At 45.8% G+C, this 26,059-nt stretch overlaps 1 protein-coding gene across 4 annotated transcripts in view; it reads right to left on the bottom strand.

Moving 5' to 3' along the window:
• CSNK1G3 (casein kinase 1 gamma 3) overlaps positions 1-26,059 on the bottom strand; it is a 112,885-nt gene that overhangs the window by 83,070 nt on the left and 3,756 nt on the right. The window contains exon 2 of one of the 4 annotated variants that reach the window (XM_044275877.1): positions 11,269-11,373. The exons of the other annotated variants lie outside the window; for them this stretch is intronic. The gene's annotated coding sequence lies outside the window, so the exon portion shown is untranslated. The remainder of the gene's footprint in view (positions 1-11,268; positions 11,374-26,059) is intronic. 4 annotated transcript variants of the gene reach the window in all.

Genomic DNA, 26,059 nt, shown 5'->3' on the forward strand with positions numbered 1-26,059 from the left:
CTCACATGCGGACCGCCCCAGGAAAGGAAGACCAAGAGTCACCTCTGCTGCGGAGGATAAGTTCATCCGAGTCACCAGCCTCAGAAATCTCAGGTTAACAGCAGCTCAGATTAGAGACCAGGTCAATGGAACACAGAGTTCTAGCAGCAGACACATCTCTAGAACAACTGTAAGGCTGGGTTCACACCTGAGCGTTTTTACAGCGCGTTCCTACGCGCTGTAAAACGCTCAACAAGGAGAAACCAATGCTTCCCTATGGGAATGGTTCTCACCTGGGTGTTTTACCGACGCCCCAAGAAGTGCATGAGCTTATTTGGGGCGTCTTGTCGCGCATTCCCGTACATAGACTTTCGAGAACGCGCGACAATGGGCGTTCGCTTGTCTCTGTATGTGCGATTGCAAACGCCGGTACAATCGCGCATACAGAGCGCTCCTTTCAGAACGCTCAGGTGAACCCAGCGTTAAGAGGAGACTGTGTGAATCAGGCCTTCATGGTTGAATATCTGCTAGGAAACCACTGCTAAGGACAGGCAACAAGCAGAAGAGACTTGTTTGGGCTAAAGAACACAAGGAATGGACATTAGACCAGTGGAAATCTGTGCTTTGGTCTGATGAGTCCAAATTTGAGATCTTTGGTTCCAACCACCGTGTCTTTGTGCGATGCAGAAAGGGTGAACGGATGGACTCTACATGCCTGGTTCCCACCGTAAAGCATGGAGGAGGAGGTGTGATGGTGCTTTGCTGCTGACACTGTTGGGGATTTATTCAGAATTGAAGGCATACTGAACCAGCATGGCTACCACAGCATCTTGCAGCGGCATGCTATTCCATCCACTTTGCGTTTAGTTGGACCATCATTTATTTTTCAACAGGACAATGACCCCAAGCACACCTCCAGGCTGTGTAAGGGCTATTTGACCATGAAGGAGAGTGATGGGGTGCTGCGCCAGATGACCTGGCCTCCACAGTCACCGGACCAGAACCCAATCGAGATGGTTTGGGGTGAACTGGACCGCAGAGTGAGGGCAAAAGGGCCAACAAGTGCTAAGCATCTCTGGGAACTCCTTCAAGACTGTTGGAAGATCATTTCAGGTGACTACCTATTGAAGCTCATCAAGAGAATGCCAAGAGTGTACAAAACAGTAATCAAAGCAAAAGGTGGCTACTTTGAAGAACCTAGAATATGACATATTTTCTGTTGTTTCACACTTTTTTGTTATGTATATAATTCCACGTGTTAATTCATAGTTTTGATGCCTTCAGTGTGAATCTACAATTTTCATAGTCATGAAAATAAAGATACTCTTTGAATGAGAAAGTGTGTACAAACATTTGGTCTGTACATAGCCATAAGGCCTTAATCGGATGGCACCCACCACCTATAGTCTATAATTATATCTGTTTAAGGAGTCATAAAAAAAAAAATAAAAAAAATAAAAGAGATTGAAGCTCATGACCTCTCTGTTAAACAAATGAGCCTCCATTTAGTGTATATGCCGGGAGCTTCTCCAGTGCAAGTTAAACAGAGAACAGAAACACAATGTGAATATAGCCTTAAAGGGGTCGTCAAAGTTGTAAAAAAAAAAACACTATAAATCTGATGCCAGCAATATACACACTCATGTACCTAGTTCTGTTCTGGCCATCTGTTTGCATGCAGTTGCAGAGCTGTTGGGGCGTGTGTACAACACCACCTGGGGGTGTCAAAGACTGCCTTTCCCCTCCCCCTGCACTGTAAAGATAGTGAATAAAATTGCTGCTGGGATACTCCTGTTATATGCGTAGGAATACAAGCACCAGCTGTACCGTACAATGACACTGCCGATACACAGAGGGAGATTTATAAAACTGGTGTAAAGAAGAACTGGCTTAGTTGCCCATAGCAACCAATCAGATTTCAAAATCAAAAATGGAATCTGATTGGTTGCTATGGGCAACTAAGCCAGTTCTACTTTACACCACTTTGATAAAGCTCACCCATAGGATCTTCCCCCTTCCCCGTGGCTTGTTTCTCCATCCAGCACAGCTTTTGCATTAAGGCCCCTTTCACACGGGCGAGTTTTCCGTGCGGGTGCGATCCGTGCGGCGAACGTATGGCACCCGCACTAAATCCTGACCCATTCATTTCTATGGGGCTGTGCACATGAGCGATGTTTTTAACGCATCACTTGTGCGTTCAGTTGAAATCGCAGCATGCTCTATATTTTCCGATTTTGACGTGACGCAGGCCCCATAGAAGTGAATAGGGTGTGTGAAAATCGGATGGCATCCGCAAGCAAGTACGGATGCCGTGCGATTTGCACGCATGGTTGCTAGGAGACCATCGGGATGGAGACCCGATCATTATTATTTTCCCTTATAACATGGTTATAAGGGAAAATAATAGCATTCTGAATACAGAATGCATAGTAAAACAGCGCTAGAGGGGTTAAAAAATAATAATAAATAATTTAACTCACCTTAGTCCACTTGCTCGCGAAGCCCGGCATCTCCTTGTGTCTCCGCTGCTGATGATCAGGACCTGGGGTGAGCTGCTCCATTAAATACAGGTTAAGGACCTTCGATGACGTCACTCCGGTCATCACATGGTCTTTTACCATGGTGAATCACCATGGTAAAAGATCATGTGACGTACCATGTGATGACCGGAGTGACGTCATCGAAGGTCCTTAACCTGTATTTAATGGAGCAGCTCACCCCAGGTCCTGATCATCAGCAGCGGAGACACAAGGAGATGCCAGCTTCGCGAGCAAGTGGACTAAGGTGAGTTAAATTATTTATTTAATTTTTTTTAACCCCTCTAGCGCTGGTTTACTATGCATTCTGTATTCAGAATACTATTATTTTCCCTTATAACCATGTTATAAGGGGAAATAATACAGTCTTCAGAACATCAATCCCAAGCCCGAACTTCTATGAAGAAGTTCGGGTTTGGGTACCAAACATGCGCGATTTTTCTCACGCGAGTGCAACGCATGACAATGTTTTGCACTCGCGCAGAAAAAAAATCACGCATTTTCCCGCAACGCACCCGGCTCTTATCCGGGCAAAAAAAACGACGCCCGTGTGAAAGAGGCCTAAGGGTTCTGTGCACAGAAGCAGACCTGCTCCATCAGGCTTGTGCACCAAACGCCATCAGGGCAGGGAGAGAAGCTGACATCACAGGTCAGGTGACCTCAGCTAACTAGGAGAAGGGGGCCACTGTAGATGAGGTGAGCGAATTGAAAACTCCTTACGTTTGCTTAGTGTAGGGCCCTTTACACGGGCCGAGAATCGCACAGATTCATAGAAATGCTCGTTAGAGATGATCGGGCAGTGCAAATGTACCGCAAAACACTCGTTCATCGAGTAATCCGATCCTTTGTGCGCATGCAAAAATGATCATTTACAGGCAGCAGATTGTGCTGTGTAAACACGATCTCCTGCCAGCAAACAAGTCAGTATAGGGAAGAGCAATGGCATTAGCAAACTCTCCTCCACAAACTATGGAGGAGATCGCTGCATATCTAATTTATTGACCGTAAATGCATTTACCACCCAGGTACTAACGGACATAGTGGTGGACCCCGACATAAGGGGTCATATAACATCAATACATTTGGACCAAACACTCCTTTTTCTGACAGCCATTCCTCCCACCCCCTCCATATACATTGAGTTCTGTGGACTTCATGCTTACGCATTTGGGCTCCTTTCAACCTCTTTCTCCCACCAGTCATAGTAAAGACAATTTCACATCTTGATCAATGGTTCACCACTGAATTCAAGTTGGACTGCAAAATTCTCCTTGCAGGACTAGGAGCAGAGGTAACATCTTCAATTACTCTGATTTTGCCAATGTTTTCCACTGATCATCAGAGCCCTACAATCTAGGCTACTTTCACACTAGCGTTCGGGCGGATCCGCTCATAATAATGCAGACGGAGGCTCCGTTCAGAACGGATCCGTCTGCATTATATTAGCTAAAAAAAGCTAAGTGTGAAAATAGCCTCGGACGGATCCGTCCAGACTTTCAATGTAAAGTCAATGGGGGACGGATCCGCCTGAAGATTGAGCCACAGGGTGACATCTTCAAACGGATCCGTCCCCATTGACTTACATTGTAAGTCTGGGCGGATCCGCACGCCTCCGCACGGCCAGGCGGACACCCGAACGCTGCAAGCAGCGTTCAGCTGTCCGCCTGTCCGTGCGGAGGCGAGCGGAGCGGAGGCTGAACGCCGCCAGACTGATGCAGTCTGAGCGGATCCGCTCCATTCAGACTGCATCAGGGCTGGACGGCTGCGTTCGGGTCCGCTCGTGAGCCCCTTCAAACGGAGCTCACGAACGGACCAGCGAACGCTAGTGTGAAAGCAGCCTAACACTATTTATTGACTGTGACCATAGGAATGTGTAGAACCTGTAGAATTCAGCTTCAGAGTCCAAGTGAAATAAACAGAATATTATACATGGAAAGAATATCCCCGTCCTGTCTGTGCCGACTCTAGAACAAGGAAGTGCTGTATAAGAACCAGGAAAGATCAGGAGGAATGCGGATAGAAAGGTGTTTTCTCAAAGCCACCGAGTACAAGCAGCTAACCACAGACTAAAGTAAACTGCAATAGATTTAGCTTATCCAGAAATCTTATTGGGTCGCCCAAACCCAGTCAATAGGGTTAGACTAGTTAGGGGCTACCACTACACACTGTGCCTTGAATGAAACTATGGCCTCATGCACACGGCCATTGTTTTGGCGGCTCGGATGCAGACCTATTCACTTCAATGGGGCTGCAAAAGATGCAGACAGCACTCCGCGTGCTGTCCACATCCGTTGCTCCGTTCCGTGGCCCCGCTAAAAAAAAAAAAAAAAAAAAAAAAAAAATAATATATATATAACATGTCCTATTCTTGTCCGCACTTTGCGGACAAGAATAGGCATTTATATTGAAGGATGTCGGTGCCGTTCCGCAAATTGCGGAATGCGAACGGACATCATCCGTCTTTTTCGGATCCACGATTTGCGGACCGCAAAACACACCACGGTCGTGTGCATGCGGCCTATGGCTAATGGTATATTACGGTAAATGTCCACTCATTAAATGGGCTGTCCCATCTGGACATTTACGGCATGCGCGCATATTGTGTCATGAAAGTCTGATAGGAGCCTATGCCTCCTCTCTGGAAACGGAGGAGACCACACATGTGCAGCTCACATTCACTGGTATGGGACTTCCTAAAAATCACAGAAAGCGTGCTTGGCTAGGTTCCATATCAGTGAATGAAGAGAGCGATGCATGCGTGGTGTCCTCTCCTGTCCCAGCAGCACGCAACAGGTGCCCATTCTTGAGAAAGTTGCCAGTTTCCAGAGAACCAACTATCAGACATTTATGACATATTCTGTGGCTATGCCATGAAAACTTCAGATGGGACAACCTCTGCAATTAGCTTTCCTCAGGATAGGACTTCATTATCTCATAGCTGGTTGTCCCGAGTCCCAACACGCTGGCAAATCTGCAGTTTGAAGGGGCTACAGAATTTCTGTGAGCCTCTTCTTTGGCACGTGATGTCAGATTTGTTCGACACAAGGCCTTTGTGGAGCTCAGTCCTATTCAAATTAATCTAATTCAGCTGCAATACTAAGCACAGCCACTATATAATGTTTGGCGCTCTGCTTCACGTACTAAGAAGAGGCTGCAGAGGTCATCAATGTACCTTAGCCCCTTCAAACAGCCGAAGGTTGGGTATGTTGGGGGTCAAACCTACACTGGTTAGACCTAAGGATAGGTTATCAATATTTAAGTCCAGGAAAACAACTTTAACATTGTTGTTTTATTCTAGGTCCAAAATTTTACGCATTCCTAATGTGTCTTTACAGCTTGTTTTTGTGAGACAGAGCTTCAGCCTGAGAGCATGGTATGATCGCGGTAGAGGAGCAGAGCTCGGTGATGTTTAGGTTATGATTTGGAACCTAATTTCTGAGAAAAAAGGCAAAGCAAGTCCTAGGACAGGACCTATAACTAAGCAAGAATACTGCACCAATATAAATGAAGATATTATATCCAGAGATCCTATGCAAAACAGCCTTTTTACCAGTCATTTATTCAAAGTTGTCTCACGTCAGCAGGAAAGTTACTGGCATACACAAGTTGATTACCAACTTCAAGGTCCTTATGAATAAGAAGCGATACCCGATCACAGTCACCTTGCTAAATCTGCTATCTGAAACTCAACCCGGCAGAGACTGCATTGTTTAACCTTTCCAAGAACCCATGAAAGGCCAAGCACAGGAACACGGATCAGCCCATCCACCAGACTGAACTGCAGACATGGTCACTTTTCCTGGCAGTGCATTCACTGGCACACACCAAAGCGTTCTCCTCCATGATTCTTAGGCTAGTTTCAGGATACTTTCACACTAGCGTTTTTGTTTTACGGTATTGAGTTCGGGCCTCGGGGATCAATACTGGAAAAAAACTGATCGGTTTTATCCTAATGCATTCTGAAAGGAGAGCATCAGTTGCAGGATGCATCAGTTCAGTCCCTCTTACGTTTTTGGACAGAGAAAATACCGCAGCACGCTTTAATTTCCATTGAAATGCATTAATGCCGGATCCGGCCCCAAGTGTTCCAGCAAAACAGACCCTTTAAAAATGGAAAAAATAAATAAATACCGGATCAGTTTTTCCAGATCACAACCGGAAAGACGCATCAGTCTCACAAATGCATCTGTTTGCGTCTGGATTGCCGGAATCCTCTGCCGCAAGTGTGAAAGTACCCTCACACTAGCGTCAAGGAACTCCGGCAGGTTGTTCTGGCGGGTGAACAGCCTGTCGGATCCGTGCTGCCGCTAGTGCGTGCCTGCACCCGGACTACCGCTCCGGCCCCATTGACTATAATTAAATGGACGGGCCGGATTTCCGGTGGCATCACGGCAAATATGCCGAGAGGCGGACGGAATAAAAGTACATGTCCATGACCTAGAACATTTCAATGGCACACGGATAGCTTGCCGCCGTGTTGTGCTTCTATCTGTATCCTAACCAAAATATCATGTAAAATGCCAACATAAAAGTCCTACCATGAGGGAAATGTCACAAGAAGTTTTTATAATGACCCTTTATATGATTGGACTTTCTTTGCAGGCTACGTCTAAAATTCTCTTTTACACCTAGATATTAGGAGACAGTCAAATTAATCCAATCTAGGGGCAGCTTTTACTTTTGTTAGTGGCACATTATCCGAATGGTCACTGCTTAAAGGGATTGTCCAGCAAGAATCATCCACAGGTCCAATGAATCAAAATAGGGCTTCCTTCAGTGCTTGTCAGGCGATTGGCTCGACGGTTCAACTGCCGAGCATGCAGCTGCATCTGAGATCTGGCGGGAAAGTATGCCTGGACAACCGCTTTGAAAAGACTATGTACAACTTTGAGCACAGTTTTTTTTTTAATTACTGCATTGTACTCATTTTGAGCTAAAAATATTTTTGTTAATTGGTCTTTATTATTTTTGTGTACAGAGATGCTCTAGTAGCACCCCTTGGATTTTCTGTCTTCTCCATCAGACCAGGAGCTGATGGTCTCCTTATCTCTGACCTCCTAACACCCATTATAGCTCATTCCTCATCTTTCTGATAAGAATGTGGCTTAAATAAGGGTTTATAACCTCTTAATAGCTTAGAGACACCAGAGATATTTAGAGTACCAGTCACACAGCTAGAAAACCACTTACCGTAACCCTTTTTGACAGAACGGCTACATATTTTTAATAAAGGCCAAAATGAAAAAAATTTATTTAGCCAAAAATGGGTAAAATGCATTCATAAAAAAAAAAAAGCCTCCAAAAGTGTACATTGAATTTAATGTAAAGCCTATAGTCTACATATAAATTTTTGTTCTGAAAATATCCATAAGTTTGGGTGGTTGAAATGTAATTTTATACATCACTATGGGATTTGGATTTTTCATTTTTTTATTGGTCTTTCCTCTATACAGCTATAGAGTTTACTGATAAAACGCTAAACACAAAACCCATTGTGAATGGTGTTGCGTTTTTTTCTAATTCCACCCCATTTGAATTTTTTTTCCAGCTTCCCACTACAATGTTTGCAACAGTAAATGGTGCCATTAAAGTAAAAGCACAAAAAAAAAAAAAAACACACACACACACACACACACACACACACACGGCCTCATATGGCTATGTCCATGGAAAAATAAAAAAAGGAAGTTATGGCTCTGGGAAGACTAGGAGTAAAAAACGAAAAATTTAAGATGGCCCGGTCCTGAAGGGGTTAAAAAGGTACCAGGCAGAACCCCTCTTTGGATACGTTACTGGGTGCGTCTTCAAACCACTCACCCATCCAATTTTCAACCATAGGTAAAGAAGCAGAACAGCATGCCAAAAGTTGAGTCCACTTCCGGCGATTTTATTTCACGTGCTTTGGTATGTTCAACGCTTGCGATTTATAAAGAATAAGTGCAACGTTTTAGGTAATGCGTTAGGGATCGGCACATTACAGAGAGCCAGGAAGGGACCTGCAGAGTAGTATAAGGAGTGGAGTGAGTTCCAATGCCGCCAGACCTCGTTATAGTTAATGGGGCCAGACAGTGCAGCTTCTGGCAATGCCGGAATACAGAGAGATCCAGCAGGCTAGACGAGCTAGTGTGAAACTAGTCTTAGGCCCCTTTCACACGGGCGAGTTTTCCGCACGGGTGCAATGCATGAGGCCCTTTTCTCCCAGATCCTTAAAGAAGAAAGAAGACAAGCCGGGCTGCACGAACAAGTGGATGAGGGGAGTTAAATTTTTATATAATTTTTTTTTAACCCCGTCATCCATAATTTATTTAGCATTCTGTATTAAGAATGCTATTATTTTCCCTTATAACCATGTTATAAGGCAAAATAATAAAATTTACACAAAACCGATCCCAAACCCGAACTTCTGTGAAGTCGTCAGGGTTCGGGTCTGGGCAGATTTTTCTCACGCATGTGCAAAACGCATTAAAACGCTTTGCGTGGAAAAGTTGTGCATTTTCCCGCAACGCACCCCGCATCCTATGCGGCCCTCACACGCGACGCTCGTGTCAAAGAGGCCTTAGGGCTCATGCACACAAATGTATTTTGTTTCCATGTCCGTTCGTTGTTGTTTTTTTGCGGCCAGTATGCGGAACCATTTACATCAATGGGGCCGCAAAAGAATGGAAATGACTCAGTGTACATTCTGTATCTGTAGAGAAATGGAAAGTTTAGCAGCTCTCACCTGCCCCTCCTTCACCCGTGAACATGGAAAACCCAAGTCAGGCCCGGGTAGCACAAATGCAAAAAAGGTTCAAGGAATCCAGCGTCACTTCGATAAAGGAATCTTTTATTTTGCTTGCAGTAAAATCTCATCCATTAGTTACAAAACTTAATTTTGTAACTAATGGATGAGATTTTAACGCAAGCAAAATAAAAGATTCCTTTATCAAAGCGATTCTGTATCTGTATGTCCATTCCGCAAAAAAACTTAACATTACGGATTACGGACAAGGATAGTACTGTTCTATTAGGGGCCAGCTGTTCTGTTCCGCAAAATGCATACTGATGTCATCCGTATTTTTGGCAGACTGAAAATACATATGGTCGTGTGCATGAGCCCTTATGCTAATAATTCACAAGCTGTGAACTTGATGGATCTGGGCTAAGCGTGTGAAATAACTTTTGGCACGGTATTATCCTGCAGAATACAAAGGTGTATGGGGGTGACATATACAGTGCCTACAGCTCTGCAATACAGAACCTAGAGGCCTCCACACAGCCTCCTGTACACCGTGACCAATAGGTCCCCATTTTTTTAAGTATCTACCCTTTGGTTGAAATCAGCACACTTCCACTCTTGCCTCTAAATGCCGACACTTCAGAAACCCTGGAGCCGGCACTTACTAAGTTCTCAAGGACATAAATGTTCTGTCATCTCAAAAGTAGCACTTTACAGCATGTTCAAGTAGTATTTAGAGACATAACCCTCACCGTGTAAGACACAGTTACCACGCATGCAAAAACAACCGTATCCGTTCTCGCGGATGCACATAACACAGGTACTGGCTAAGTAAATCCGCATTTTCCCATCCGCAGGTCCCGCAGTATGTTAGGGGCTATGGAAGAGACATATGGATACAGACAGCACACAACGTGTTGTCCGCATCTTTTGTGGCCCCACGGATGCGGACTGAAATAATGGTTGTGTGCCTGAGGCATCAGAGGAATGAAAACCAGCATTAAAAGGGAATCCGTCACCACATACCTCAGCATTAGCGCTCATGCACACAACCGTATGTATTTTGCGGGCCATAAAAAAAGGCTCCGCAAAAAAATAAGGATGACGTCCGTGTGCATTCCGTATTTTGCAGACCGGAACAGCTGGCCCCTAATAGAACAGTCCTATCCTTGTCCGTAATTTTTTGGGGCTGAACGGAAATACGGACATATGGAAACTGAATGCAGGGATGTGTGTGGCATACGGATGCTTTTAAGGGGTTCTGCACTTTCATTTAACTGATCTATCCTCTGGATAGATCATCAGCTTCTGATCGGCGGGGGTCCGACACCCGGGACCCCCACCGATCAGCTGTTTGAGAAGGCAACGGTGCTCCAGCAGCGCTGCGGCCTTCTCACTGTTTACCGTCAGCCCACTGATATCACGACTAGTATTAACTAGCGTGGGCGGGGCTAAGCCCCATTCAAGTGAACAGAGCTTAGCCCTGCCAACGCTAGTTGATACTGGTCGTGACGTCAGTGGGCCGGCGGTAAATAGTGAGAAGGCTGGAGCACTGCTGGAGCGCCGCTGCCTTCTCAAACGGCTGATCGGCGGGGGTCCCGGGTGTCGGACCCCCGCCGATCAGAAGCTGATGATCTATCCAGAGGATAGATCAGTTAAATGAAAGTGCAGAACCCCTTTAAGCTAAACAAAATCAGATACTGACATATTTTTCTAATGTTAGACTTTTAAATGTCTAGTCTATGAATGGTGCAAATTTTTTTTACTTCGATTATTAGCAGTTTCTTTGAGGTCATCAATATCTGATTGGCACCTCCACCAATGAGCATTTTTTTTTGTAGTTCCCGTATGTACATTCCGCAATCAGCTAGAACATGTCCTATACTTGGCCGCAAAATGCGGACCACAAACTGATTGAAGTCTACAGGTCCACAAAAAAATGCAGATGCAACACAGACTGAATGCGAATCGCAAACTACATATGCATGTGGCCTTAGAAGCATGAAAAAACAAAACAGAAAACGTTTCACCCACCTTATATCCTGGCTGCACCTCCAAACCAGCCCCATTTAGAACCTTAAGACCATTTTAGAATATTACTCCAAGTGACCCGACCTGGTAACGGATAGGACTTGTCTTCTGCAAATTAAAAAGGGTTTTCTGAGATCTTTTTACCGATGACCTAGCCTAAGGATGGGTCATCAGTATCTGATTGGTGGGGGACACCTAGGACCCCCACTGATCAGCTGTTTGAGAAGGCAGCAGGTGTACTGTGAGAGCTGCAGCCTTCTGCTTTTCATAGGCCAGTTACAATATGTTCATCGTTCACATGGCCTAGGAGCAGCTCCAAGCAATACCAAGCATAGCCACTATACAATGTACTGTGCTTGGTGGGCAGAGAGAAGGCCGTGGTGCTCACAGGAAAGCCGGTGCCTTCTCAAACAGCTGATCAGCGGGGGTGCCGAGTGTCGGACTCCCACCGATTAGATACTGATGACCTATCCAGAGAATAGGTCATCAGAAAAAAAAGAATATATATATATATATACACACACACACACACACACGTATTCTACTGTGTAAAGGGGGCGTTTTCCAGGGCATGACGTGTTCAAAACGCCATTAAACAGCTTCCCATTGTGCACATGGGCATGTATATTTATTTCTTCAATGGGAATGGGGTAAGATATGTTGATGTGTATTGGGAGCGTACCACAAGGACCTGATCTCAAAGGCAGCCTAATAGCGGTGCCAGCACAGAACTGCCCATACCAAGGTGTCTGCCACACACAATTACCTACTGTAGTGTAGGCCACATAAAAGCTTGATAAAGAGGTCCAAACCCACAGCAGTGCCCTCTTCAGAAGCGCCCCCCACAGCAGTGCCCGAAGCGCTCTCTGCCAACAGCCCCCTCTTCCATCTCCTTCATAAACAAGCATGGTATCAGATGACTACTCCGGTTTATTTCCATCAGGAGCGCAGACACCACCGCCTGTGGCTTATTTACCATGAAAACAAATGAGCTAGACGACTGAACATCAACATAACCAAAACTTCTTTCATCCGCCAGCAGCGGCAGTCAGGCTGGCACCATACACACTATCGTCAACTGACATGAATCTTATATACATGGCCGACTGAAAGTAGTAAGCAAAAAGCCAATCAGGAGCCTCTGAATGTAGCGCCCTCTACAGTGAAGCTGATTTATTGGTCAGGCGTGAAGAGGAGGTCCTCTGGCATCCAGAACTGTCCCCACTGAACCCTTATGGGACATAAACTAACCAGGAAAAAAACAAAGTAACCCGTGGCGCTACAAGTGGATTTTGATGCAGAATTCCCCCTTTGCATTACAAACATAGTGACATGGTGTGGCAAAACTTTGTTACTGTATTAGGCCTCATGCTCACAACCGTATTTGGGATCACTATTTTTTTACGGATCACACATGGACTCCCTTATTTGTACGGATCCGCAAAAAACAGACAGCACACAATGTCATTTTGCTGTCCGATTCTATATGTCCATCCCGAAAGTTAGAGAACGTGTCCTGGTTTTGTCCTTTTTTCAGACAAAAATAGCCATTTATGGGACTGAGAAAAAATGTGGATTGCACATGGCTTTTATCGGTATTTGGCGGATCTGAAGTTTACAGACTGCAAAACCAAAACGGCCGTGTGCATATAGTCTTAGGGAGCATTCACACAACCATATCTGCCCAGAAACTGCAGATGCACGAGACATGGATACCGGCGGTGTGCATCCTGGACCCTATTGTAGAACGGCTATTCTTGTCCTCCGGTTCTAGAATTTGCAGAACGGATGTGGACAGTACACATCACATCCGTCTGCTGTCCGCAATGTGTGTGTCCCCATCGAAATGAATGAGTGCACGTGTGATTCATGTGAATGCTCCCTTAGAGCAAGCTGGATGATGGCCAAATCTTCAATACATTTGCCGGATTTGGCCCGATCACCGCCTGACCCCATAATAGTTAATGGGGCAGGACGGCATTCCAGCAGTAACAGACCCGACAGGCAGTTCTCGAACGGAACCACCTGCGGGATCTGTAAAGGCTGGTGCGAAACTAGCCTTTTATTGTGGTTTTCTCATTGGAAAACTGGAGTAAAATGTACAAGGCATCCCGTGTATAAAACGTACCCCGACGCTGGGTTCAGACCTGAGCGTTCGCGATGGAGCTCACTGTATGCGCGATTGTACGGGCGTTTGCAATCACGCATACAGAGACAAGCGAACGCCCATTGTCGCGCGTTCCCGCTGAAGTCTATGTACGGGAAGGCGCGACAAGACGCCCCAAAGAAGCTCATGTACTTCTTGGGGCATCGGGCGTTTTACAGCGCGATCGTACGCGCTGTAAAACGCTCAGGTGTGAACCCAGCCTAATGCAGCGTCTACTCTTTCAATCTCTGTAAAAACTAGAAGGTTCCAGCTTCTGATAAAACAATATCCTTTATTTGATGAAGTAAAATCCAAACAAAACAAGACAGATACAAAATCGATGCTTTTCGGATATAAGTAAGGACACAGTTAGGCTACTTTCACACTAGCGTTCGATCGGATCCGTTCTGAACGGATCCGATCATAATAATGCAGACGGAGGCTCCGTTCAGAACGGATCCGTCTGCATTATATTGGCATATAAAAGCTAAGTGTGAAAATAGCCTCGGACGGATCCGTCCAGACTTTCAATGTAAAGTCAATGGGGGACGGATCCGCTTGAAGATTGAGCCAAATTGTGGCATCTTCAAACGGATCCGTCCCCATTGACTTACATTGTAAGTCTGGACGGATCCGCACGCCTCCGCACGGCCAGGCGGACACCCGAACGCTGCAAGCAGCGTTCAGCTGTCCGCCTGTCCGTGCGGAGGCGAGCGGAGCGGAGGCTGAACGCCGCCAGACTGATGCAGTCTGAGCGGATCCGCATCCATTCAGACTGCATCAGGGCTGGACGGAAGCGTTCGGGTCCGCTTGTGAGCCCCTTCAAACGGAGCTCACGAGCGGACCGACGAACGCTAGTGTGAAAGTGGCCTTAACTTGAGATCCGAAACGCGCCGATTTTGCATGGATTTTACTGCATTGAATAAAGGATATCGTTTTATCGAAAGCTGGACCCTTCTAATTTTTACACAGTTCATGTTGGCTTTGTCCTGGCCACATCCGCGCCTCCGGTACGACACGTGGGTGAGCGCTGCAATCTGACTTGCTATAATCTTTCAATCTCGTGTTGGTGGCACCTTGTCTATATAGAGGACATTACATTTTACAGAACACTCCACTAGGACTGATACCACGCTATAAAAACAGAATACCAGTTTGGTCGCCAGGTCAATGATTTAACTACGAGCAAACAACAGCCAAGAGTCCGCTGGCGTCTTCCATACGAAATGCATTTTTTCAAGTAATAAAACCTTGTATGGTCAAGATGACATCTGCCATAAATGCGGCTCCGCGGGAACAAGCCTTCGTTCACCAGGACACAACTATTCCATGACTCTCCGCTGTATTTGCAGATACAAGTAAAGGAAAGCTTTTACACACAATATTTTGTTGAAACAAATCCATTTCCAACTGTCTGCATAAATCAGCATTCCTGGTGAAGCATCTGTCAGGTCCATGTGCTGCTGAAGGAACCAACAATCTGGCAGCGCTCGGATCACAAGCGTCATCTGTTCATACTGAACGGGCACCGTGCCTGGTCAGATGGACTTACTGCTGCCCTGCCCTTGGCATTCAGCATCATAGCCTAGCTTTCTAGAACTGCACGGCAGAAGCGTGACCAAACAGAGGGACTGCCCGTCCGCTTCCCTCAAGTATCTAGCGCCAAGATGATGTGCCTGTAGGAACGTGTGACCGCTGCAGCCAATCTTCAGCAGTATAAGGCACCAGACCGCCGAGGCCAGTGACATGTGTATGGGCACATCACCCCAGCAGCCACGCGGGTCAAGCAGGTACCTATGCCTATTTTTATGCATGGACATCATTTTACAACGGACAGCGCTTATGCTTCACCGCCACTCCTGAATCCTGTGACTAGGGGATACATTTGAGTAGTTTTAGCCGCTGTTCACATTTTGCAGATTTGCCAATCTTTTATAAAATATTTTATAGCATCAGCAACACTCTTGACATTTCTTCTTTCCACTGGCAGACCTGTCACATGTGCTCGTGGCAGCTGAAGGCATCTGTGTTGGTCCCATGTTCATATGTGCGAATGAGCCTCTAGTAGCAACGGGGGGCGTTGCTATTCCTCCTAGAGGGTCCACGCCCTCTCCACTTTGACTGACAGGAGTAGGCAGTGTAAATGTGATCTCACCTGGCCCCGTCAATAAAAGTGCAGGGGGCGCACAGCCTCTAGGTGTAACGGCAACGCCCCCGTTGCTCCTAGAGACTCATTTGCATATATTAAAAGATAATTTTTCTCGGTAATATGGGTACATATGAACATGGGACCAACACAGATGCCTTCAGCTGCCAAATGCACATGTAACAGGTCGTTCTTTTGCGACCCTGTTTAAACAGAATGGACCCAGAACCAAAGAAAGAAAAAAAAACTAACGGATACAGAAAATGTGCATGACCCCTTAATGTGAAATGGAGTGGTAAAATAAAGCCACCAGGGTCATGTAACATACCAGGCCATTAATGGGTTGCCTGGTTTCCAATAAAGAACCAGGTATAACAGTGGAAAATACCATTATTGTTTTTATCAAGCATTTAAAATGTTATCAATTATATTGTTTTACTTATATGTATAGGCCCCCAGGGGTCCAAAACCTGACAATACCAGTTTATATCTGCACCTTCTAGTTTATGTACTAGATCCGAGTATTCTTGGTGTGATTCTACTATCTACCTCACTTGCTGTTATGAACACAATTCAGCTGGTCTCAATATCTCTAGACTTCCAGTGCGACTTTTTATCACTGATCCGCACGTGTTGAAAAAATATATATTCCTTACAAATATAGGTATTGTCTCCTTCCCCTTTGACTGGCGCCAAACATTGTGGTCCTTTCAGCCTCTCTCTTTTTTTTCTTTTTTCAAGACTTCCAATAAAGAACCAGGTAGTACCTGCTGAACAGATATAGCGCGGCTGCTCCAGCCAGGCTTTATTGAACCAGCTGCAACAGATGACGTCACTTCACGTGACCCTGCAGCCAATCATTGGCCTCTTTGGTGCATTCACTGAGGTCACTGATTGGCTGCAGTGGTCATGCGTTGTCCAAATAATTATTCACTAAAAAGTTGGTGAGAAAGTGGTTGTGCAAGGCCGAATGCACACGGCCGTGTTCCGGGGCCGAGAGCGGTCCGTGGTATGCTGGGCTGGATTCCTGTTCAGAGCAGGAGCGCACGGCGTCATTGGTTGCTAGCTGGTTGCGGTTATACTTTAATGGGGCCGGCAGACATTCATTTTGCATCCGGCAGCGCCGGATCTGGTTCAGGCAGGAAGCTAGCCTTACTTCAGTAAAGGGGTAGAAAGACAGACGTGTTAAACTTAAAGGGGCTGTCTCACTTCAGTAAGTGGCATTTAATATGTAAAGAAAGTTAATACAAGGCACTTATCACATTATACACCGCTTGTTTCCCTGGTTACGACCACCCTGTAATCCATCAGTGGTGGTCATGCTAGAACACTATAAGAAAAATGCCAACCTCTCTGGTGGCCAGGACCGTGGGAGCTCACATAAGCTGGTACTTTAGTCTATAGTGTGCAAGCACTAAACTCCTCAGTACAGGCCATCACTAGCTGATCGGTGGAGGTCGTTCGGGTATCGCTGGAACTACATAGCACCATGCACAGTGTAGTGGAGAGTGCTTGTTACTACAGCGCTGCTCCCACTGAAGTCAAGGAATTAGGAAAATATGCTTAGAGTCTCGCTTTATAGGTCTATTGACATCACATGACCGTATTTTTGGCCCGTATCTGAACGGCTTTTTTTGTGGATCGGATGTGGACCCAGTCAACGGGGCCACAAAAAATGTGGACAGCAAACCATGTGTTGTTCAGATCCGTATGTACATTTCGTGGCCCCGCAAAAAAAGTATAGAACATGTCCTATTTTTGTTCATTTTGGGGACAAGAATAGGCATTACTAACATAAGGCGGGGCGGGCTGATCTGCAAAATGTGGAAGGCAAAAGGCCGCAACTTGTAGATTGCAAAAGGTATGCAGTCGTGTGAATGCCCCCTAAATGGGATAATTGCCATCTCCATAATTCATGGTTGAGACTGGAATACCCACCATGTACAGAGGTGGTCGGGATTCCAGAAACAACCAAGCTATGCCATTTACTTAGCTTCCATTGACCTCTATGGGAGCTATGGAAATAGAGTAGCCCACCCGCATGGTCATTTCCATGCATCCCCCCCCCAACATACACACCAGAGGCCGCTTCATAAAACAGATATGGGAACACCCAGTTCACGTGAAAAGAAAACACACCTAAACCCAATACGTCATCTGGTTCCACTGCCCTGCTGCAGGAACCGCTCTTAAAGAGGTTATCCAACCCCTATAATTCCCGGGACCCTGGTCCCCCCCCCCACCCCACCCCACTCCACTGGTCGCAAGATGTTTTGATCCGTGCAACGGGGAGATGTCGCAGTGGTGTGGGCATCAGGAGCGACGAGGGTGTCGGGGAGAGTGGTAAATACAACCTGTATGAGGCGCCCGGGCATTATAGGGGTTGAATAACCCCTTTAAGGCCAATGTCTTTATACACAGTTTGATAAAAACAGTAGCAAGATAGTTTCTTAGGACTGATCTTTAGTAAAGCAGCACCATGTATTTCCTCTGGCAACATCAGCCGTTTGCCAAGGGTTTCAGAAGCTGGATCCTCGCTGTCACCCGGATCAGAATCAACAAGGCCACCCTCTAAAAATGCAGGAAAAATACACCAAATAACACAAAGTGCAGAAAGTACAATTTAAGACATTTGATCTGCGATTTTGCCAGTCTTACAGATGGTCCTAGAGTTGCAGGATGCAGATTAGCCCCTTGCTTTTTTACATGTGTTGGTATTTATTTTTATACATTTTTACCTAATTGACTCAGTTCAATATTCATGTGCAGAAGGTGTTCTCTCTCCCTATACGCATTTAATCATGTGTTTATTCATACACATGTAAATAGAATTTCTCCTTTTGCTCAGACGTCTCTGTGAAGAAATATGCCCCGACTTGTTGGAGAACAGAACACGGATCTACTGAGATACTTGCAGGGAAAGTTAAAGGAGAGGAATTAAGTAGAGCCGCAGCACCACACAAATCCTAAACAGAGATAATGAGGGTCAGGACGACTTAATGAAGGTCAAAAGAAAAGCTCAACCAGCTAGGAGAAGAACTGTACAGGGAAGATCAAAGACACAAAACTGAGGGCACTGTCTGCGAGATTCACACTACATGAATTCAGAAGTGGCACGGGAAATAAAATAAAAATACCATCCGCCAGTATACCAGGCATGGAGATGTGGCACCCTCTGAAGATCCAACCTGGACAACACAGCAGAAATGGACAGCCACTTGGGCCTACTTACAAACCACGGATGGCTTCCATGTGCTTTCCGCATCTGTAAGTTCATTCCTCAAAATATAGAAAATGTCCTATATTTGCACTAAAAAGGCGAACAGTGGACCCACTGAAGTCAACCATATCTTTCGTCTCTGCGGTTTGTGGACCATGTGCATGAGGCTTTAGGTTCCATTACCACATACCTTAGGCCTCTGACACTTCAGAGAATCACGGACGTGAGGTCTCCGTGTTCTCGATGGACACCACATGTACACATTGACCTAATGTATTTGGTCACACATCAGTAGTGACCATGAGTTAGTGAGACATCAGACATGCACTACTTTGGACCATGATGTAGACCAACTAGCCCTTTGAAGTCCGGGTCTATGAAAAACTACCACACAGGGGACGCAGTAATACAAAACAATGGCAGAATTCTGTTTTTCCATTCCATTTCACCACACAAATATAATTCTTTTACAGTTTTATAATACTTAATATGGAACACTTGACGGTGCAATCACAACGTATCATGTAAAAGGAAATGCCTCTTATATTCAGGTCAACAGAAAAATAAAATAACGGACTCAGGGTTTCATTCTACTAGAAAATAAGATCTGAACATCTACTAGAAAATAAAATCTGAACAGTGATCGGTTATGATGACACAAGATCCGTACGCCACCAAAAGACGAGCATCTAAAAGAAAGGTTACCACGGACTGGCACAATCTCCAGTCAGACAGTGCACAGAAAGGAATCCATTAAAAGGACACAGACTTGGCCTCTGAAAAATGAGGCTGCTTCTTCCAGGCATTAGGTGTGACATTTAGGGAACAGTCCGCTCTGTGTAGACTACAATCAGTACCAGGTCTTCACTCTCCAGGACGAGTTGCATGACTGAATCCCAAAAGCAGTCCTCTCAATGACGAAAAACCTGTAGGCTTCAGGAGCCAGTTAGACCACTCCAGGAGCCAAGAGATTCCAAAAGAATGGCACCTAAGCCAATCATCTCTAGACACATGGACTACCTGGCTTTATGGGATTTGTCGAGCCCTTTGCCGTGACAATAAGCGAACACGTGACGTAACAGTACAGCAACAATCTCTTGTATGACTTCTGTACACCAGAGCAGCTCATTACAGCGAGAGCTTCTCAAAGCCGTAGCAACCAAACGTGTGTTCACACAACGTGGATAAGGGCCTCAAGCACATGACCATGTCTATAAAACACGGATCTGCAAAATACAGATGCAGTCCAGATGCGGACCAAATGATTTTAGTGATTCCGTGGTCCGCACTTTGCAGACAGACAATCTTTTACACACTGATACGGAAAGCACATGGATGATCTGTGTACTTTCTGCCGCCGTATGCCAGTTCCGCAAACAGATAGAATACGTCCTATATGTGGCTGCAAAATGCAAATGACGCAACACAGACAGTATCCGTATTTGGCAGAAACATAAATACAAGAGGCCTTTATAAACGGTTGTTAGTGCGCAAAAACCACAGCAAAATAGAGAACCATCATTTCGCTCTGAAATCCACATGTGAATTAGGTTTTTACAGCTTTTGGTGTGGTTTGGGTTCGGAAACGCACAAAAATCTGTGCGGCTCTTCTGCACGTTCACCAGCACCCATGTGAAGGTTGCCTTTGGCCTCTTTTACACAAGCATGACGGATTAGGTCCGGGTGTGTTCAACGAAACTCGCACCATTTCCCAAGCAAGTCCAGTCAGTTTCGTCTGCGATTGCGTTCAGTTTTATCCGCGTGAGTGCAGTGTGTTTTGATGTGTTTTTTTACTGAAGTCCCATTCACTTCTATGGGGCCAAGGCTGCGTGAAAAACGCAGAATATAGAACATGCTGCGTTTTTCACGCAACGCAGAACTGATTAAATGAATGGGTCAGGATTCAGTGCGGGTACTGTGCGTTCACGTCACTCATTGCACCCGCGCGGGGAAACTCGCTCACGTGAAAGGGGCCTTAGGGTGGCTTCACATGTAGGTTTTATCTTGCGTTTTTCTGCACCTTTGTGCTTTTAGTGCTGTTTTCTGCAGTAAATACAACAGCTCCAGATGTTAGCAATAAGAAATAACAAGTGTTTTTTTGCCGCTGGCGTTTTATATTTTTCTGGCTTCTTTTCAAGAACACAGCATTGGCGTTTTCTCAGGCATGCTGACATCCAGCCTGAGCCACTGTGATAATCAAGTCCAGGTCTAGACAGCCTGTATTACACAGGCCAATTGAGTGACTGTCAGGAGGGAAGTGTTCCCTCAAAGCAATCGCCTGTTCGCTAGCGGAGGAGACCTCTGCTATTACGTACAGTGACTTCCCCCGCAGCATGGGAAAGAGCTATCACTAGGCCATTGCTCGTCCCCATGCTGTGTAGTGGTTTGCCAGTGGCAGATCGTAAATACACAGCACGATCTGTCGCCGGCAAACAATTTTTTTTTTAAAGTACGCTTAAAAAAATAAACAAACATCGCACTTGCCCAATGAATGAGTGTTTGCTCGTTTATCGGGCAATTGGCTGCAGCATTACACTGCAAGATGATCGCTAACAAGCATTAATACAAACGCTCATTAGCGATCATCTGCCGAAGAAAAATCAGCAGGTAATACAGCCTTAAAGGCTAGGCACACTATTAGAGGTAATTTTTTTTTTTTTTACGAGTGCATTTTACTGAAATCGTTTTTTCCAATTGGCCTTTATCAAAAATATTGAGCTGTTCTGTCAAAAAGCGTTAACAGTTTTTCTAGCTGTGTGATTGGTACTTTCACTTTGTGCCGGTCATCTAATAAACCTTATCTCTAATTTACTAAGAGATCATAAACACTTATTTAAGCCACATTCTTATCAGTAAAATAAGGATGGAGCTATAATGAGTGTTTATAATGTCAGAGATAAGGAGCCCTTCTGCTCCTGGTCTGACGGAAAAGACAGAAAATCCAGAAACTGCTACTAGAGCATGACAGCTCTGTACAGAAAAAAAAAAAGGATGCCATATTTTTTATAAAGAGCAATTTAAAAAAAATAGGCACATGCTCGACCTGGCGCTCCACTCTTTCAGGGGCACAGAACCCCATCTTCAGAATCTGATGCTACATTTTGTTTCAAATCACATGGTGCACTATAGCAGATTTCCTTCTGTAGGAGAATATCTCCATAATACAGTCCCATACAGAGGGACTTATGTGCTGCCATATGGCGCTACCTATTTCATGTAAATAGAATATAATCAAGGCAGCCATCACTTCTATCTCTATTTTAACACTATACACACACCAGTTTGTCAATTAGGCCTCATGCACACAACCATGTCTATTTTTCTGTCCGAAAACCTATTGATTTTAATGGGTCCACATTCTGCGCTCCGTGGACAGGTATAGGACACGTTCTATTTTTGCACAACAGGGACATGGCTGTGGAAAGTACATGAAAATCAATCACTGATCATTTTTGCATTCAGGGGGAAAAAATTTAAATGTGATAAATTAAAAATGTATCAACGGTATATTGTCCATTTTTTGTGTAGCCCTCACCCCACAGAAATGAACGGGGTGGCGTGAAATACTGAGGTATTTCACCGATGGCTGCTAAGAGATGTTGAGTGTTATCCTTCAGCTTTTGGATGCAAAACGGATGCAATCCTGATGAGGAAAAAAAAATAAAAAAATAAAACACTAAATGCAACCGCAGACAAAACTGATACCACTCGCCGGCAAAACCATCCGCTATACTATGTCTGTGTTAAAAACAGCTGAAAAAGCGAGGCCACATTCACACTGTTGAATTCCGTCACAGCGCTTCACATAGTGTTTCCATGAAAGCCACTGATGTCAGAAGGGGGAAATGTGACATGAACACCAACACCTGTCCCGACACGTTCCGCTGCCTGGGCCTCCCGAATCAGCACCCGCATCACGACTGGCAAGCCAAATCTGAGATCAGATGATGATGAAGAAGTGACCTGAGGTAACCGGATTGTGGGGGGGTCCTAACCTCTGGAACCCCGACTAATCCAAGGAACCTCACTCCTTTCCTCTGCACAGTGGTACCTTGATTGGATCACTGGAGGTGAGGGGCCTTCTAGTAGGTAACCGCTGTGGCCAGTGATTTCACAGCGTTCATGGGACCTTACTTCTTCCAATTTGGGGAGGATCCAATCGGCCAGGACAGGAGACCTGCTTATGAGTGGTAGGTTTTTCCCCTCCTCTGACCAGACATTATAGCCACTGATTAGGTCTTTAAAACCGTTTCCTGGTTTCAAAATACTGATGACAGCTCATCAACATAAGATTGTGGGGAGCCAGCACCAATTTCAAGTAGATGGGAGCGGAGGAGCAGAAACCCAGCATGGACGCTACACAGTGGACCGAGTGTTTTTGTTTCCAGCTCCATCCACTATATCGTGTCCGGAGACAGCAGATGCCGAAAGAAGCCGATTGGCGGGGGTGCTAGATGTCGAACCCCCACTGACCTGATATTGATGACCTACCTGGAGGACAGGTCTTCAGTATCTGGAAACTGGTAAACCCCTCTAGGCTGGGGCTACAAGGTGACGCGTGTCAGGAGACCGCAGGTCTAAGAAAAGTCATACAACCAAAAACATACAACCAAGCCAGGTGCTTGTGACAAATGCCATCTCCATCCACATGCTGCAGAGACGTTCTGCACATAAACGGAACACTCAACGCACAGCCTGTCAATTTATGTTCCGGATTTCACCCCCCTGTGCAACCCCTTTAATGTTTGTGTTCCTTCCGCAGCCTTAAAGGGGTTGACTCACCTTAGACATTGGCAGCACATCCCTGGGATATGCCACCGATGTCAGATAGGGGTGTGTCCCACTTATCGACAGAATGGGACCCCCAAAGTGAACAGGCAGCAGCCACACATGCACATGCTCCATTCATTTCTATTGGAGTTCCAAAAATAGTCGAATGCTGGCTCGGCTATTCCTAGCAGTCCCATGGAGGTGAAGAATGGAGTGGTGGCCGCGCTTGCACAGTGCGCTCTCCATTTATTTCTATGGGACTTCCAAAAATAGCCGAGCACACTCACTCAGCTATTTTTGGAGAGCATGTAACCCCTTTACAGTGCTTTTCCAGCGTCTACTCCCATTTTAGCTAGGGCCACAACAACAGAGCTGAAAATAAAAAAATGTCCCCAAGCAGCATTTGACCCAGCAGTGATGTGCTGCTGGCCACGTGTCACCACTGAGGCCTGCAATTGGCAGCAGCAGCATACAAGACTCTGTCCAATGGTTTACACAGTGCCAGAATGGAGCAGGGGGGAGGGGGGCTGATGAGGGCGATTTTTACATTAGGAAGAGCGCTGTCCTGGCCCCAGCTAAAAAGGTGTTTGATGCTAGAAAATCCCTATAAAGATGTGAAGAAATGTATAAACACTATGATTAGCAGCAGCTTTTACCCTCTGCATTGCCAAGTGTGAAATGCGCATCAGAACTTGACACGTCACGAATATAAAATCCACGTCATCTTTCTGCCGGGTGACAAGTTAATTTTATTTATTTTTAAACCTCGCCCACTTTGCTGCTCCTCCCACCGACTCTCAGAAAATCTGCAGGGTATCCGCCATGTTTCCCATGGCACAGCTCTTCCCACAAAATGCAAAGGAGGAGATGTACAGGGTTGGGAAAACATGGCTGCCTTCCCACCCTTGTCCACAGGGTGTGTGTGGTATTACATCTCAGTCCTATTCACTTCTGTGGAGCGGAGCTGCAATACCAGACACAACCCATGGACAAGAGTGGCGCTGAAACTGGAGCGAGGCAGGAGGGTTAGTCTAATCCCCAGCCCCAATGACCTGACTGCTATGGACACCTGCCCCACTATATGTCACAGCCCCTTCATAGCCAGTTCTTCTCCTGCAGTTAGACTCGTTTCTGTAAAAAATTATCCAGATTTCAATTTTTGCCATAAACTGTTAAATCTATATAAAAAGAGACGCGCGCACCTCCGCCCCCACCCCAATGCAATGTGCACAGGAACTGACCATCTACCGACCAAACGATTCCGATATCCTGAGAGGAAAAATCAATAGCAAGAAATGAAGAGATCTCCTGGACTTCAGGGAAACGTTCATCCATATTACCAGAAGTCCTACTCGCTGGACACTAAATATTTCTCTACAGTCAGACATACAGGACACCCGGCCACAAACCTTTCCGAGACGAGAAAAATCAATGATGGCCTCCAAACTCATCACTACTAGAAATGGAACAAACGCCTCTACCTGAAACATAAAAAATACATAAGGATCTCAAACCCCCCCCCCCACTCGAAGACAAGCGGAGACCTGGACTACTGAAGGACTAGGATGTACAGGAACCGGCCTCAGATGAACAGTAGTGAAAGGGGTTGTCCACTTTTTCCTATTGATGACTTTCACACTTGCGGCAGAGTGATCCGGCAATCTGCATGCAAACAGACAGCGTTTGTAGACGGATCCGTCTCACAAATGCACTGCAAGAACGGATCCATCTCTACGTTTGTCATACGGACAAACGGATCAGTTTCTATCCCACATTGCGGTAATTTTAATGCCGGATCCGGCACTAGTACATTTCAATGTAAATTAATGCCGGATGCGGCATTCCGGCAACTGATCCGGAATTTTGGACGGAGACAATACCGCAGCATGTCGCAGTATTTCCTCTGTCCAAAACGCCGTTCAGTGACTGAACTGAAGACATCATGAACGGATTGCTCTCCATTCAGAATGCATGGGGATGAAACTGATCAGTTCTTTTCCGATATTGAGCCCCGAGGACAGAACTCAGCGCCGGAAAAGAAAAACTCTAGTGTGAAAGTACCCTTATCCTCCGGACTGCCGGTGTAACGTTACATTACCCTACTTCGTGAGATTTCCCTACCTCCTAACTTCCGGTCCGGACATGAGGAGGCGTGCCAGAGTTGTGCCGATCTGCGCATGCGCAAAATGACAGTTTAGGGAAAATCTCACAGCGGAGTTCAGCTGCACACCGGGACACTGCGCATGCGCCGGAGAGCCTCAGTAGGGAAATATTACGGTCCAGTGCACAAGCGCGGCTAACTCCAGAACATCCATCCGATCTCCGCGCCTGCGCAGTTTGGGGGTAGGTAGATCTTATGGATGTTCTGGAGTTAGCCACGCTTGCGCACTGGGCCGTAATATTTACCTACTGAGGCTCTCCAGGGCATGCACAGTGTCCTGGTGTGCAGCTGAACTCCGCTGTGAGATTTTCCCTAAACTGTCGTTTTGCACATGCGCAGATCGGCACAACT

This window comes from Bufo gargarizans, chromosome 1 (genome assembly GCF_014858855.1).
Source record: "Bufo gargarizans isolate SCDJY-AF-19 chromosome 1, ASM1485885v1, whole genome shotgun sequence".
Lineage (NCBI taxonomy): Eukaryota > Metazoa > Chordata > Amphibia > Anura > Bufonidae > Bufo > Bufo gargarizans.